Below are 15,899 nucleotides of genomic sequence, written 5' to 3' on the forward strand. Positions count from 1 at the left end.
CGTTATGCGTTATGCGTTATGCGTTATGCGTTATGCGTTATGCGTTATGCGTTATGCGTTATGCGTTATGCGTTATGCGTTATGCGTTATGCGTTATGCGTTATGCGTTATGCGTTATGCGTTATGCGTTATGCGTTATGCGTTATGCGTTATGCGTTATGCGTTATGCGTTATGCGTTATGCGTTATGCGTTATGCGTTATGCGTTATGCGTAATGCGTTATGCGTTATGCGTTATGCGTTATGCGTTATGCGTTATGCGTCATGCGTTATGCGTTATGCGTTATGCGTTATGCGTTATGCGTTATGCGTTATGCGTTAAGCGTTATGCGTTATGCGTTATGCGTTATGAGTTATGCGTTATGCGTTATGCGTTATGAGTTATGCGTTATGCGTTATGCGTTATGCGTTATGCGTTATGCGTTATGCGTTATGCGTTATGCGTTATGCGTAATGCGTTATGCGTTATGCGTTATGGGCTAAGCGTTATGCCTTATGGTTTATACGTTATGCGTTATCCGTTACGCGTTATGAGTTTTGCGTTACGCGTTAAGCGTTATGCGTTATGCGTTATGCGTTATGCGTTATGCGTTATGCGTTATGCGTTATGCGTTATGCGTTATGCGTTATGCGTTATGCGTTATGCGTTATGCGTTATGCGTTATGCGTTATGCGTTATGCGTTATGCGTTATGCGTTATGCGTTATGCGTTATGCGTTATGCGTTATGCGTTATGCGTTATGCGTTATGCGTTATGCGTTATGCCTTATGGTTTATACGTTATGAGTTTTGCGTTACGCGTTAAGCGTTATGCGCAATGGGTTATGCGTTATGCGTTATGCGTTATGCGTTATGCGTTATGCGTTATGCGTTATGCGTTATGCGTTATGCGTTATGCGTTATGCGTTATGCGTTATACGTTATGCGTTATGCGTTATGCGTTATGCGTTATGCGTTATGCGTTATGCGTTATGCGTTATGCGTTATGCGTTATGCGTTATGCGTAATGCGTTATGCGTTATGCGTTATGGGCTAAGCGTTATGCCTTATGGTTTATACGTTATGCGTTATGCGTTACGCGTTATGAGTTTTGCGTTACGCGTTAAGCGTTATGCGTTATGCGTTATGCGTTATGCGTTATGCGTTATGCGTTATGCGTTATGCGTTATGCGTTATGCGTTATGCGTTATGCGTTATGCGTTATGCGTTATGCGTTATGCGTTATGCGTTATGCGTTATGCGTTATGCGTTATGCGTTATGCGTTATGCCTTATGGTTTATACGTTATGAGTTTTGCGTTACGCGTTAAGCGTTATGCGCAATGGGTTATGCGTTATGCGTTATGCGTTATGCGTTATGCGTTATGCGTTATGCGTTATGCGTTATGCGTTATGCGTTATGCGTTATGCGTTATACGTTATGCGTTATGCGTTATGCGTTATGCGTTATGCGTTATGCGTTATGCGTTATGCGTTATGCGTTATGCGTTATGCGTTATGCGTTATGCGTTATGCGTTATGCGTTATGCGTTATGCGTTATGCGTTATGCGTTATGCGTTATGCGTTATGCGTTATGCGTTATGCGTTATGCGTTATGCGTTATGCGTTATGCGTTATGCGTTATGCGTTATGCGTTATGCGTAATGCGTTATGCGTTATGCGTTATGCGTTATGCGTTATGCGTTATGCGTCATGCGTTATGCGTTATGCGTTATGCGTTATGCGTTATGCGTTATGCGTTATTCGTTAAGCGTTATGCGTTATGCGTTATGCGTTATGCGTTATGCGTTATGCGTTATGCGTTATGCGTTATGCGTTATGCGTTATGCGTTATGCGTTATGCGTTATGCCTTATGGTTTATACGTTATGAGTTTTGCGTTACGCGTTAAGCGTTATGCGCAATGGGTTATGCGTTATGCGTTATGCGTTATGCGTTATGCGTTATGCGTTATGCGTTATGCGTTATGCGTTATGCGTTATGCGTTATGCGTTATACGTTATGCGTTATGCGTTATGCGTTATGCGTTATGCGTTATGCGTTATGCGTTATGCGTTATGCGTTATGCGTTATGCGTTATGCGTTATGCGTTATGCGTTATGCGTTATGCGTTATGCGTTATGCGTTATGCGTTATGCGTTATGCGTTATGCGTTATGCGTTATGCGTTATGCGTTATGCGTTATGCGTTATGCGTTATGCGTTATGCGTTATGCGTTATGCGTTATGCGTTATGCGTTATGCGTTATGCGTTATGCGTTATGCGTTATGCGTTATGCGTTATGCGTTATGCGTTATGCGTTATGCGTTATGCGTTATGCGTTATGCGTTATGCGTTATGCGTTATGCGTTATGCGTTATGCGTTATGCGTTATGCGTTATGCGTTATGGGCTAAGCGTTATGCCTTATGGTTTATACGTTATGAGTTATGCGTTATGCGTTATGCGTTATGCGTTATGCGTTATGCGTTATGCGTTATGCGTTATGGGCTAAGCGTTATGCCTTATGGTTTATACGTTATGCGTTATGCGTTATGCGTTATGCGTTATGCGTTATGCGTTATGCGTTATGCGTTATGCGTTATGCGTTATGCGTTATGCGTTATGCGTTATGCGTTATGCGTTATGCGTTATGCGTTATGCGTTATGGGCTAAGCGTTATGCCTTATGGTTTATACGTTATGAGTTATGCGTTATGCGTTATGCGTTATGCGTTATGCGTTATGCGTTATGCGTTATGCGTTATGCGTTATGCGTTATGCGTTATGCGTTATACGTTATGCGTTATGCGTTATGCGTTATGCGTTATGCGTTATGCGTTATGCGTTATGCGTTATGCGTTATGCGTTATGCGTTATGCGTTATGCGTTATGCGTTATGCGTTATGCGTTATGCGTTATGCGTTATGCGTTATGCGTTATGCGTTATGCGTTATGCGTTATGCGTTATGCGTTATGCGTTATGCGTTATGCGTTATGCGTTATGCGTTATGCGTTATGCGTTATGCGTTATGCGTTATGCGTTATGCGTTATGCGTTATGCGTTATGCGTTATGCGTTATGCGTTATGCGTTATGCGTTATGCGTTATGCGTTATGCGTTATGCGTTATGCGTTATGCGTTATGCCTTATGGTTTATACGTTATGCGTTATGCGTTATGCGTTATGCGTTATGCGTTATGCGTTATGCGTTATGCGTTATGGGCTAAGCGTTATGCCTTATGGTTTATACGTTATGCGTTATGCGTTATGCGTTATGCGTTATGCGTTATGCGTTATGCGTTATGCGTTATGCGTTATGCGTTATGCGTTATGCGTTATGCGTTATGCGTTATGCGTTATGCGTTATGCGTTATGGGCTAAGCGTTATGCCTTATGGTTTATACGTTATGAGTTATGCGTTATGCGTTATGCGTTATGCGTTATGCGTTATGCGTTATGCGTTATGCGTTATGCGTTATGCGTTATGCGTTATACGTTATGCGTTATGCGTTATGCGTTATGCGTTATGCGTTATGCGTTATGCGTTATGCGTTATGCGTTATGCGTTATGCGTTATGCGTTATGCGTTATGCGTTATGCGTTATGCGTTATGCGTTATGCGTTATGCGTTATGCGTTATGCGTTATGCGTTATGCGTTATGCGTTATGCGTTATGCGTTATGCGTTATGCGTTATGCGTTATGCGTTATGCGTTATGCGTTATGCGTTATGCGTTATGCGTTATGCGTTATGCGTTATGCGTTATGCGTTATGCGTTATGCGTTATGCGTTATGCGTTATGCGTTATGCGTTATGCGTTATGCGTTATGCGTTATGCGTTATGCGTTATGCGTTATGCGTTATGCCTTATGGTTTATACGTTATGCGTTATGCGTTATGCGTTATGCGTTATGCGTTATGCGTTATGCGTTATGCGTTATGCGTTATGCGTTATGCGTTATGCGTTATGCGTTATGCGTTATGCGTTATGCGTTATGCGTTATGCGTTATGCGTTATGCGTTATGCGTTATGCGTTATGCGTTATGCGTTATGCGTTATGCGTTATGCGTTATGCGTTATGCGTTATGGGTTATGCGTTAAGCGTTATGCGTTATGCGTTATGCGTTATGCGTTATGCGTTATGCGTTATGCGTTATGCGTTATGCGTTATGCGTTATGCGTTATGCGTTATGCGTTATGCGTTATGCGTTATGCGTTATGCGTTATGCGTTATGCGTTATGCGTTATGCGTTATGCGTTATGCGTTATGCGTTATGCGTTATGCGTTATGCGTTATGCGTTATGCGTTATGCGTTATGCGTTATGCGTTATACGTTATGCGTTATGCGTTATGCGTTATGCGTTATGCGTTATGCGTTATGCGTTATGCGTTATGCGTTATGCGTTATGCGTTATGCGTTATGGGCTAAGCGTTATGCCTTATGGTTTATACGTTATGAGTTATGCGTTATGCGTTATGCGTTATGCGTTATGCGTTATGCGTTATGCGTTATGCGTTATGCGTTATGCGTTATGCGTTATGCGTTATGCGTTATGCGTTATGCGTTATGCGTTATGCGTTATGCGTTATGCGTTATGCGTTATGGGCTAAGCGTTATGCCTTATGGTTTATACGTTATGCGTTATGCGTTACGCGTTATGAGTTTTGCGTTACGCGTTAAGCGTTATGCGCAATGGGTTATGCGTTATGCGCAATGGGTTATGCGTTATGCGTTATGCGTTATGCGTTATGCGTTATGCGTTATGCGTTATGCGTTATGCGTTATGCGTTATGAGTTATGCGTTATGCGTTATGCGTTATGAGTTATGCGTTATGCGTTATGCGTTATGCGTTATGCGTTATGCGTTATGCGTTATGCGTTATGCGTTATGCGTAATGCGTTATGCGTTATGCGTTATGGGCTAAGCGTTATGCCTTATGGTTTATACGTTATGCGTTATGCGTTACGCGTTATGAGTTTTGCGTTACGCGTTAAGCGTTATGCGTTATGCGTTATGCGTTATGCGTTATGCGTTATGCGTTATGCGTTATGCGTTATGCGTTATGCGTTATGCGTTATGCGTTATGCGTTATGCGTTATGCGTTATGCGTTATGCGTTATGCGTTATGCGTTATGCGTTATGCGTTATGCGTTATGCGTTATGCGTTATGCGTTATGGGCTAAGCGTTATGCCTTATGGTTTATACGTTATGCGTTATGCGTTACGCGTTATGAGTTTTGCGTTACGCGTTAAGCGTTATGCGCAATGGGTTATGCGTTATGCGTTATGCGTTATGCGTTATGCGTTATGCGTTATGCGTTATGCGTTATGCGTTATGCGTTATGCGTTATGCGTTATGCGTTATGCGTTATGCGTTATGCGTTATGCGTTATGCGTTATGCGTTATGCGTTATGCGTTATGCGTTATGGGCTAAGCGTTATGCCTTATGGTTTATACGTTATGCGTTATGCGTTACGCGTTATGAGTTTTGCGTTACGCGTTAAGCGTTATGCGCAATGGGTAATGCGTTATGCGTTATGCGTTATGCGTTATGCGTTATGCGTTATGCGTTATGCGTTATGAGTTATGCGTTATGCGTTATGCGTTATGAGTTATGCGTTATGCGTTATGCGTTATGCGTTATGCGTTATGCGTTATGCGTTATGCGTAATGCGTTATGCGTTATGCGTTATGCGTTATGCGTTATGCGTTATGCGTTATGCGTTATGCGTTATGCGTTATGCGTTATGCGTTATGCGTTATGCGTTATGCGTTAAGCGTTATGCGTTATGCGTTATGCGTTATGCGTTATGCGTTATGCGTTATGCGTTATGCGTTATGCGTTATGCGTTATGCGTTATACGTTATGCGTTATGCGTTATGCGTTATGCGTTATGCGTTATGCGTTATGCGTTATGCGTTATGCGTTATGCGTTATGCGTTATGCGTTATGCGTTATGCGTTATGCGTTATGCGTTATGCGTTATGCGTTATGCGTTATGCGTTATGCGTTATGCGTTATGCGTTATGCGTTATGCGTTATGCGTTATGCGTTATGCGTTATGCGTTATGCGTTATGCGTTATGCGTTATGCGTTATGCGTTATGCGTTATGCGCTATGCGTTATGCGTTATGCGTTATGCGTTATGCGTTATGCGTTATGCGTTATGCGTTATGCGTTATGCGTTATGCGTTATGCGTTATGCGTTATGGGCTAAGCGTTATGCCTTATGGTTTATACGTTATGAGTTATGCGTTATGCGTTGTGCGTTATGCGTTATGCGTTATGCGTTATGCGTTATGCGTTATGCGTTATGGGCTAAGCGTTATGCCTTATGGTTTATACGTTATGCGTTATGCGTTATGCGTTATGCGTTATGCGTTATGCGTTATGCGTTATGCGTTATGCGTTATGCGTTATGCGTTATGCGTTATGCGTTATGCGTTATGCGTTATGCGTTATGCGTTATGCGTTATGCGTTATGCGTTATGGGCTAAGCGTTATGCCTTATGGTTTATACGTTATGAGTTATGCGTTATGCGTTATGCGTTATGCGTTATGCGTTATGCGTTATGCGTAATGCGTTATGCGTTATGCGTTATGGGCTAAGCGTTATGCCTTATGGTTTATACGTTATGCGTTATGCGTTACGCGTTATGAGTTTTGCGTTACGCGTTAAGCGTTATGCGTTATGCGTTATGCGTTATGCGTTATGCGTTATGCGTTATGCGTTATGCGTTATGCGTTATGCGTTATGCGTTATGCGTTATGCGTTATGCGTTATGCGTTATGCGTTATGGGTTATGCGTTATGCGTTATGCGTTATGCGTTATGCGTTATGGGCTAAGCGTTATGCCTTATGGTTTATACGTTATGCGTTATGCGTTACGCGTTATGAGTTTTGCGTTACGCGTTAAGCGTTATGCGCAATGGGTTATGCGTTATGCGTTATGCGTTATGCGTTATGCGTTATGCGTTATGCGTTATGCGTTATGCGTTATGCGTTATGCGTTATGCGTTATGCGTTATGCGTTATGCGTTATGCGTTATGCGTTATGCGTTATGCGTTATGCGTTATGCGTTATGCGTTATGCGTTATGGGCTAAGCGTTATGCCTTATGGTTTATACGTTATGCGTTATGCGTTACGCGTTATGAGTTTTGCGTTACGCGTTAAGCGTTATGCGCAATGGGTAATGCGTTATGCGTTATGCGTTATGCGTTATGCGTTATGCGTTATGCGTTATGCGTTATGCGTTATGAGTTATGCGTTATGCGTTATGCGTTATGAGTTATGCGTTATGCGTTATGCGTTATGCGTTATGCGTTATGCGTTATGCGTTATGCGTTATGCGTAATGCGTTATGCGTTATGCGTTATGCGTTATGCGTTATGCGTTATGCGTTATGCGTTATGCGTTATGCGTTATGCGTTATGCGTTATGCGTTATGCGTTAAGCGTTATGCGTTATGCGTTATGCGTTATGCGTTATGCGTTATGCGTTATGCGTTATGCGTTATGCGTTATGCGTTATGCGTTATGCGTTATGCGTTATACGTTATGCGTTATGCGTTATGCGTTATGCGTTATGCGTTATGCGTTATGCGTTATGCGTTATGCGTTATGCGTTATGCGTTATGCGTTATGCGTTATGCGTTATGCGTTATGCGTTATGCGTTATGCGTTATGCGTTATGCGTTATGCGTTATGCGTTATGCGTTATGCGTTATGCGTTATGCGTTATGCGTTATGCGTTATGCGTTATGCGTTATGCGTTATGCGTTATGCGTTATGCGTTATGCGTTATGCGTTATGCGCTATGCGTTATGCGTTATGCGTTATGCGTTATGCGTTATGCGTTATGCGTTATGCGTTATGCGTTATGGGCTAAGCGTTATGCCTTATGGTTTATACGTTATGAGTTATGCGTTATGCGTTGTGCGTTATGCGTTATGCGTTATGCGTTATGCGTTATGCGTTATGCGTTATGCGTTATGGGCTAAGCGTTATGCCTTATGGTTTATACGTTATGCGTTATGCGTTATGCGTTATGCGTTATGCGTTATGCGTTATGCGTTATGCGTTATGCGTTATGCGTTATGCGTTATGCGTTATGCGTTATGCGTTATGCGTTATGCGTTATGCGTTATGCGTTATGCGTTATGCGTTATGCGTTATGGGCTAAGCGTTATGCCTTATGGTTTATACGTTATGAGTTATGCGTTATGCGTTATGCGTTATGCGTTATGCGTTATGCGTTATGCGTTATGCGTTATGCGTTATGCGTTATGCGTTATGCGTTATGCGTTATGCGTTATGCGTTATGCGTTATGCGTTATGCGTTATGCGTTATGCGTTATGCGTTATGCGTTATGCGTTATGCGTTATGCGTTATGCGTTATGCGTTATGCGTTATGCGTTATGCGTTATGCGTTATGCGTTATGCGTTATGCGTTATGCGTTATGCGTTATGCGTTATGCGTTATGCGTTATGCGTTATGCGTTATGCGTTATGCGTTATGCGTTATGCCTTATGGTTTATACGTTATGCGTTATGCGTTATGCGTTATGCGTTATGCGTTATGCGTTATGCGTTATGCGTTATGCGTTATGCGTTATGCGTTATGCGTTATGCGTTATGCGTTATGCGTTATGCGTTATGCGTTATGCGTTATGCGTTATGCGTTATGCGTTATGCGTTATGCGTTATGCGTTATGGGTTATGCGTTAAGCGTTATGCGTTATGCGTTATGCGTTATGCGTTATGCGTTATGCGTTTTGCGTTATGCGTTATGCGTTATGCGTTATGCGTTATGCGTTATGCGTTATGCGTTATGCGTTATGCGTTATGCGTTATGCGTTATGCGTTATGCGTTATGCGTTATGCGTTATGCGTTATGCGTTATACGTTATGCGTTATGCGTTATGCGTTATGCGTTATGCGTTATGCGTTATGCGTTATGCGTTATGCGTTATGCGTTATGCGTTATGCGTTATGCGTTATGCGTTATGGGCTAAGCGTTATGCCTTATGGTTTATACGTTATGAGTTATGCGTTATGCGTTATGCGTTATGCGTTATGCGTTATGCGTTATGCGTTATGCGTTATGCGTTATGCGTTATGCGTTATGCGTTATGCGTTATGCGTTATGGGCTAAGCGTTATGCCTTATGGTTTATACGTTATGCGTTATGCGTTACGCGTTATGAGTTTTGCGTTACGCGTTAAGCGTTATGCGCAATGGGTTATGCGTTATGCGCAATGGGTTATGCGTTATGCGTTATGCGTTATGCGTTATGCGTTATGCGTTATGCGTTATGCGTTATGCGTTATGCGTTATGCGTTATGCGTTATGCGTTATGCGTTATGAGTTATGCGTTATGCGTTATGCGTTATGAGTTATGCGTTATGCGTTATGCGTTATGCGTTATGCGTTATGCGTTATGCGTTATGCGTTATGCGTTATGCGTAATGCGTTATGCGTTATGCGTTATGCGTTATGCGTTATGCGTTATGCGTTATGGGCTAAGCGTTATGCCTTATGGTTTATACGTTATGAGTTATGCGTTATGCGTTATGCGTTATGCGTTATGCGTTATGCGTTATGCGTTATGCGTTATGCGTTATGCGTTATGCGTTATGCGTTATGCGTTATGCGTTATGCGTTATGCGTTATGCGTTATGCGTTATGCGTTATGCGTTATGCGTTATGCGTTATGCGTTATGCGTTATGGGCTAAGCGTTATGCCTTATGGTTTATACGTTATGCGTTATGCGTTACGCGTTATGAGTTTTGCGTTACGCGTTAAGCGTTATGCGCAATGGGTTATGCGTTATGCGTTATGCGTTATGCGTTATGCGTTATGCGTTATGCGTTATGCGTTATGCGTTATGCGTTATGCGTTATGCGTTATGCGTTATGCGTTATGCGTTATGCGTTATGGGCTAAGCGTTATGCCTTATGGTTTATACGTTATGCGTTATGCGTTACGCGTTATGAGTTTTGCGTTACGCGTTAAGCGTTATGCGCAATGGGTTATGCGTTATGCGTTATGCGTTATGCGTTATGCGTTATGCGTTATGCGTTATGCGTTATGCGTTATGCGTTATGCGTTATGCGTTATGCGTTATGAGTTATGCGTTATGCGTTATGCGTTATGAGTTATGCGTTATGCGTTATGCGTTATGCGTTATGCGTTATGCGTTATGCGTTATGCGTAATGCGTTATGCGTTATGCGTTATGCGTTATGCGTTATGCGTTATGCGTTATGCGTTATGCGTTATGCGTTATGCGTTAAGCGTTATGCGTTATGCGTTATGCGTTATGCGTTATGCGTTATGCGTTATGCGTTATGCGTTATGCGTCTTGCGTTATGCGTTATACGTTATGCGTTATGCGTTATGCGTTATGCGTTATGCGTTATGCTTTATGCGTTATGCGTTATGCGTTATGCGTTATGCGTTATGCGTTATGCGTTATGCGTTATGCGTTATGCGTTATGCGTTATGCGTTATGCGTTATGCGTTATGCGTTATGCGTTATGCGTTATGCGTTATGCGTCATGCGTTATGCGTTATGGGCTAAGCGTTATGCCTTATGGTTTATACGTTATGAGTTATGCGTTATGCGTTATGCGTTATGCGTTAAGCGTTATGCGTTATGCGTTATGCGTTATGCGTTATGCGTTATGCGTTATGCGTTATGCGTTATGCGTTATGCGTTATGCGTTATGCGTTATGCGTTATGCGTTATGCGTTATGCGTTATGCGTTATGCGTTATGGGCTAAGCGTTATGCCTTATGGTTTATACGTTATGCGTTATGCGTTACGCGTTATGAGTTTTGCGTTACGCGTTAAGCGTTATGCGCAATGGGTTATGCGTTATGCGTTATGCGTTATGCGTTATGCGTTATGCGTTATGCGTTATGCGTTATGCGTTATGCGTTATGCGTTATGCGTTATGCGTTATGCGTTATGCGTTATGCGTTATGCGTTATGCGTTATGGGCTAAGCGTTATGCCTTATGGTTTATACGTTATGCGTTATGCGTTACGCGTTATGAGTTTTGCGTTACGCGTTAAGCGTTATGCGCAATGGGTTATGCGTTATGCGTTATGCGTTATGCGTTATGCGTTATGCGTTATGAGTTATGCGTTATGCGTTATGCGTTATGAGTTATGCGTTATGCGTTATGCGTTATGCGTTATGCGTTATGCGTTATGCGTTATGCGTTATGCGTAATGCGTTATGCGTTATGCGTTATGCGTTATGCGTTATGCGTTATGCGTTATGCGTTATGCGTTATGCGTTATGCGTTATGCGTTATGCGTTAAGCGTTATGCGTTATGCGTTATGCGTTATGCGTTATGCGTTATGCGTTATGCGTTATGCGTTATGCGTTATGCGTTATGCGTTATGCGTTATGCGTTATGCGTTATGCGTTATGCGTTATGCGTTATGCGTTATGCGTTATGCGTTATGCGTTAAGCGTTATGGGTTATGCGTTATGCGTTATGCGTTATGCGTTATGCGTTATGCGTTATGCGTTATGCGTTATACGTTATGCGTTATGCGTTATGCGTTATGCGTTATGCGTTATGCGTTATGCGTTATGCGTTATGCGTTATGCGTTATGCGTTATGCGTTATGCGTTATGCGTTATGCGTTATGCGTTATGCGTTATGCGTTATGCGTTATGCGTTATGCGTTATGCGTTATGCGTTATGCGTTATGCGTTATGCGTTATGCGTTATGCGTTATGCGTTATGCGTTATGCGTTATGCGTTATGCGTTATGCGTTATGCGTTATGCGTTATGCGTTATGCGTTATGCGTTATGCGTTATGCGTTATGCGTTATGCGTTATGCGTTATGCGTTATGCGTTATGCGTTATGCGTTATGCGTTATGCGTTATGCGTTATGCGTTATGGGCTAAGCGTTATGCCTTATGGTTTATACGTTATGAGTTATGCGTTATGCGTTATGCGTTATGCGTTATGCGTTATGCGTTATGCGTTATGGGCTAAGCGTTATGCTTTATGGTTTATACGTTATGCGTTATGCGTTATGCGTTATGCGTTATGCGTTATGCGTTATGCGTTATGCGTTATGCGTTATGCGTTATGCGTTATGCGTTATGCGTTATGCGTTATGCGTTATGCGTTATGCATTATGCGTTATGCGTTATGCGTTATGGGCTAAGCGTTATGCCTTATGGTTTATACGTTATGAGTTATGCGTTATGCGTTATGCGTTATGCGTTATGCGTTATGCGTTATGCGTTATGCGTTATGCGTTATGCGTTATGCGTTAAGCGTTATGCGTTATGCGTTATGCGTTATGCGTTATGCGTTATGCGTTATGCGTTATGCGTTATGCGTCTTGCGTTATGCGTTATACGTTATGCGTTATGCGTTATGCGTTATGCGTTATGCTTTATGCGTTATGCGTTATGCGTTATGCGTTATGCGTTATGCGTTATGCGTTATGCGTTATGCGTTATGCGTTATGCGTTATGCGTTATGCGTTATGCGTTATGCGTTATGCGTTATGCGTTATGCGTTATGCGTTATGCGTCATGCGTTATGCGTTATGGGCTAAGCGTTATGCCTTATGGTTTATACGTTATGAGTTATGCGTTATGCGTTATGCGTTATGCGTTAAGCGTTATGCGTTATGCGTTATGCGTTATGCGTTATGCGTTATGCGTTATGCGTTATGCGTTATGCGTTATGCGTTATGCGTTATGCGTTATGCGTTATGCGTTATGCGTTATGCGTTATGCGTTATGCGTTATGCGTTATGGGCTAAGCGTTATGCCTTATGGTTTATACGTTATGCGTTATGCGTTACGCGTTATGAGTTTTGCGTTACGCGTTAAGCGTTATGCGCAATGGGTTATGCGTTATGCGTTATGCGTTATGCGTTATGCGTTATGCGTTATGCGTTATGCGTTATGCGTTATGCGTTATGCGTTATGCGTTATGCGTTATGCGTTATGCGTTATGCGTTATGCGTTATGCGTTATGCGTTATGGGCTAAGCGTTATGCCTTATGGTTTATACGTTATGCGTTATGCGTTACGCGTTATGAGTTTTGCGTTACGCGTTAAGCGTTATGCGCAATGGGTTATGCGTTATGCGTTATGCGTTATGCGTTATGCGTTATGAGTTATGCGTTATGCGTTATGCGTTATGAGTTATGCGTTATGCGTTATGCGTTATGCGTTATGCGTTATGCGTTATGCGTTATGCGTTATGCGTAATGCGTTATGCGTTATGCGTTATGCGTTATGCGTTATGCGTTATGCGTTATGCGTTATGCGTTATGCGTTATGCGTTATGCGTTATGCGTTATGCGTTAAGCGTTATGCGTTATGCGTTATGCGTTATGCGTTATGCGTTATGCGTTATGCGTTATGCGTTATGCGTTATGCGTTATGCGTTATGCGTTATGCGTTATGCGTTATGCGTTATGCGTTATGCGTTATGCGTTATGCGTTATGCGTTATGCGTTAAGCGTTATGGGTTATGCGTTATGCGTTATGCGTTATGCGTTATGCGTTATGCGTTATGCGTTATGCGTTATACGTTATGCGTTATGCGTTATGCGTTATGCGTTATGCGTTATGCGTTATGCGTTATGCGTTATGCGTTATGCGTTATGCGTTATGCGTTATGCGTTATGCGTTATGCGTTATGCGTTATGCGTTATGCGTTATGCGTTATGCGTTATGCGTTATGCGTTATGCGTTATGCGTTATGCGTTATGCGTTATGCGTTATGCGTTATGCGTTATGCGTTATGCGTTATGCGTTATGCGTTATGCGTTATGCGTTATGCGTTATGCGTTATGCGTTATGCGTTATGCGTTATGCGTTATGCGTTATGCGTTATGCGTTATGCGTTATGCGTTATGCGTTATGCGTTATGCGTTATGCGTTATGCGTTATGCGTTATGCGTTATGGGCTAAGCGTTATGCCTTATGGTTTATACGTTATGAGTTATGCGTTATGCGTTATGCGTTATGCGTTATGCGTTATGCGTTATGCGTTATGGGCTAAGCGTTATGCTTTATGGTTTATACGTTATGCGTTATGCGTTATGCGTTATGCGTTATGCGTTATGCGTTATGCGTTATGCGTTATGCGTTATGCGTTATGCGTTATGCGTTATGCGTTATGCGTTATGCGTTATGCGTTATGCATTATGCGTTATGCGTTATGCGTTATGGGCTAAGCGTTATGCCTTATGGTTTATACGTTATGAGTTATGCGTTATGCGTTATGCGTTATGCGTTATGCGTTATGCGTTATGCGTTATGCGTTATGCGTTATGCGTTATGCGTTATGCGTTATGCGTTATGCGTTATGCGTTATGCGTTATGCGTTATGCGTTATGCGTTATGCGTTATGCGTTATGCGTTATGCGTTATGCGTTATGCGTTATGCGTTATGCGTTATGCGTTATGCGTTATGCGTTATGCGTTATGCGTTATGCGTTATGCGTTATGCGTTATGCGTTATGCGTTATGCGTTATGCGTTATGCGTTATGCGTTATGCGTTATGCGTTATTCGTTATGCGTTATGCGTTATGCGTTATGCGTTATGCGTTATGCGTTATGCGTTATGCGTTATGCGTTATGCGTTATGCGTTATGCGTTATGCGTTATGCGTTATGCGTTATGCGTTATGCGTTATGCGTTATGCGTTATGCGTTATGCGTTATGCGTTATGCGTTATGCGTTATGCGTTAAGCGTTATGCGTTATGCGTTATGCGTCAAGCGTTATCCGTTATGCGTTATGTGTTATGCGTTATGCGTTATGCGTTATGCGTTAAGCGTTATGCGTTATGCGTTATGCGTTATGCGTTATGCGTTATGCGTTATGCGTTATGCGGTATGCGTTATGCGTTATGCGTTATGCGTTATGCGTTATGCGTTATGCGTTATGCGTTATGCGTTATGCGTTATGCGTTATGCGTTATGCGTTATGCGTTATGCGTTATGCGTTATGCGTTATGCGTTATGCGTTATGCGTTATGCGTTATGCGTTATGGGCTAAGCGTTATGCCTTATGGTTTATACGTTATGAGTTATGCGTTATGCGTTATGCGTTATGCGTTATGCGTTATGCGTTATGCGTTATGCGTTATGCGTTATGCGTTATGCGTTATGCGTTATGCGTTATGCGTTATGCGTTATGCGTTATGCGTTATGCGTTATGCGTTATGCGTTATGCGTTATGCGTTATGCGTTATGCGTTATGGGCTATGCGTTATGCCTTATGGTTTATACGTTATGCGTTATGCGTTATGCGTTATGCGTTATGCGTTATGCGTTATGCGTTATGCGTTATGCGTTATGCGTTATGCGTTATGCGTTATGCGTTATGCGTTATGCGTTATGCGTTATGCGTTATGCGTTATGGGCTATGCGTTATGCCTTATGGTTTATACGTTATGCGTTATGCGTTATGCGTTATGCGTTATGCTTTATGCGTTATGCGTTATGCGTTATGCGTTATGCGTTATGCGTTATGCGTTATGCGTTATGCGTTATGCGTTATGCGTTATGCGTTATGCGTTATGCGTTATGCGTTATGCGTTATGCGTTATGCGTTATGCGTTATGCGTTATGCGTTATGCGTTATGCGTTATGCGTTATGCGTTATGCGTTATGCGTTATGCGTTATGCGTTATGCGTTATGCGTTATGCGTTATGCGTTATGCGTTATGCGTTATGCGTTATGCGTTATGCGTTATGCGTTATGCGTTATGCGTTATGCGTTATGCGTTATGCGTTATGCGTTATGCGTTATGCGTTATGCGTTATGCGTTATGCGTTATGCGTTATGCGTTATGCGTTATGCGTTATGGGCTATGCGTTATGCCTTATGGTTTATACGTTATGCG

The sequence above is a fragment of the Lasioglossum baleicum genome, unplaced genomic scaffold, assembly GCF_051020765.1.
Source record: "Lasioglossum baleicum unplaced genomic scaffold, iyLasBale1 scaffold0353, whole genome shotgun sequence".
Lineage (NCBI taxonomy): Eukaryota > Metazoa > Arthropoda > Insecta > Hymenoptera > Halictidae > Lasioglossum > Lasioglossum baleicum.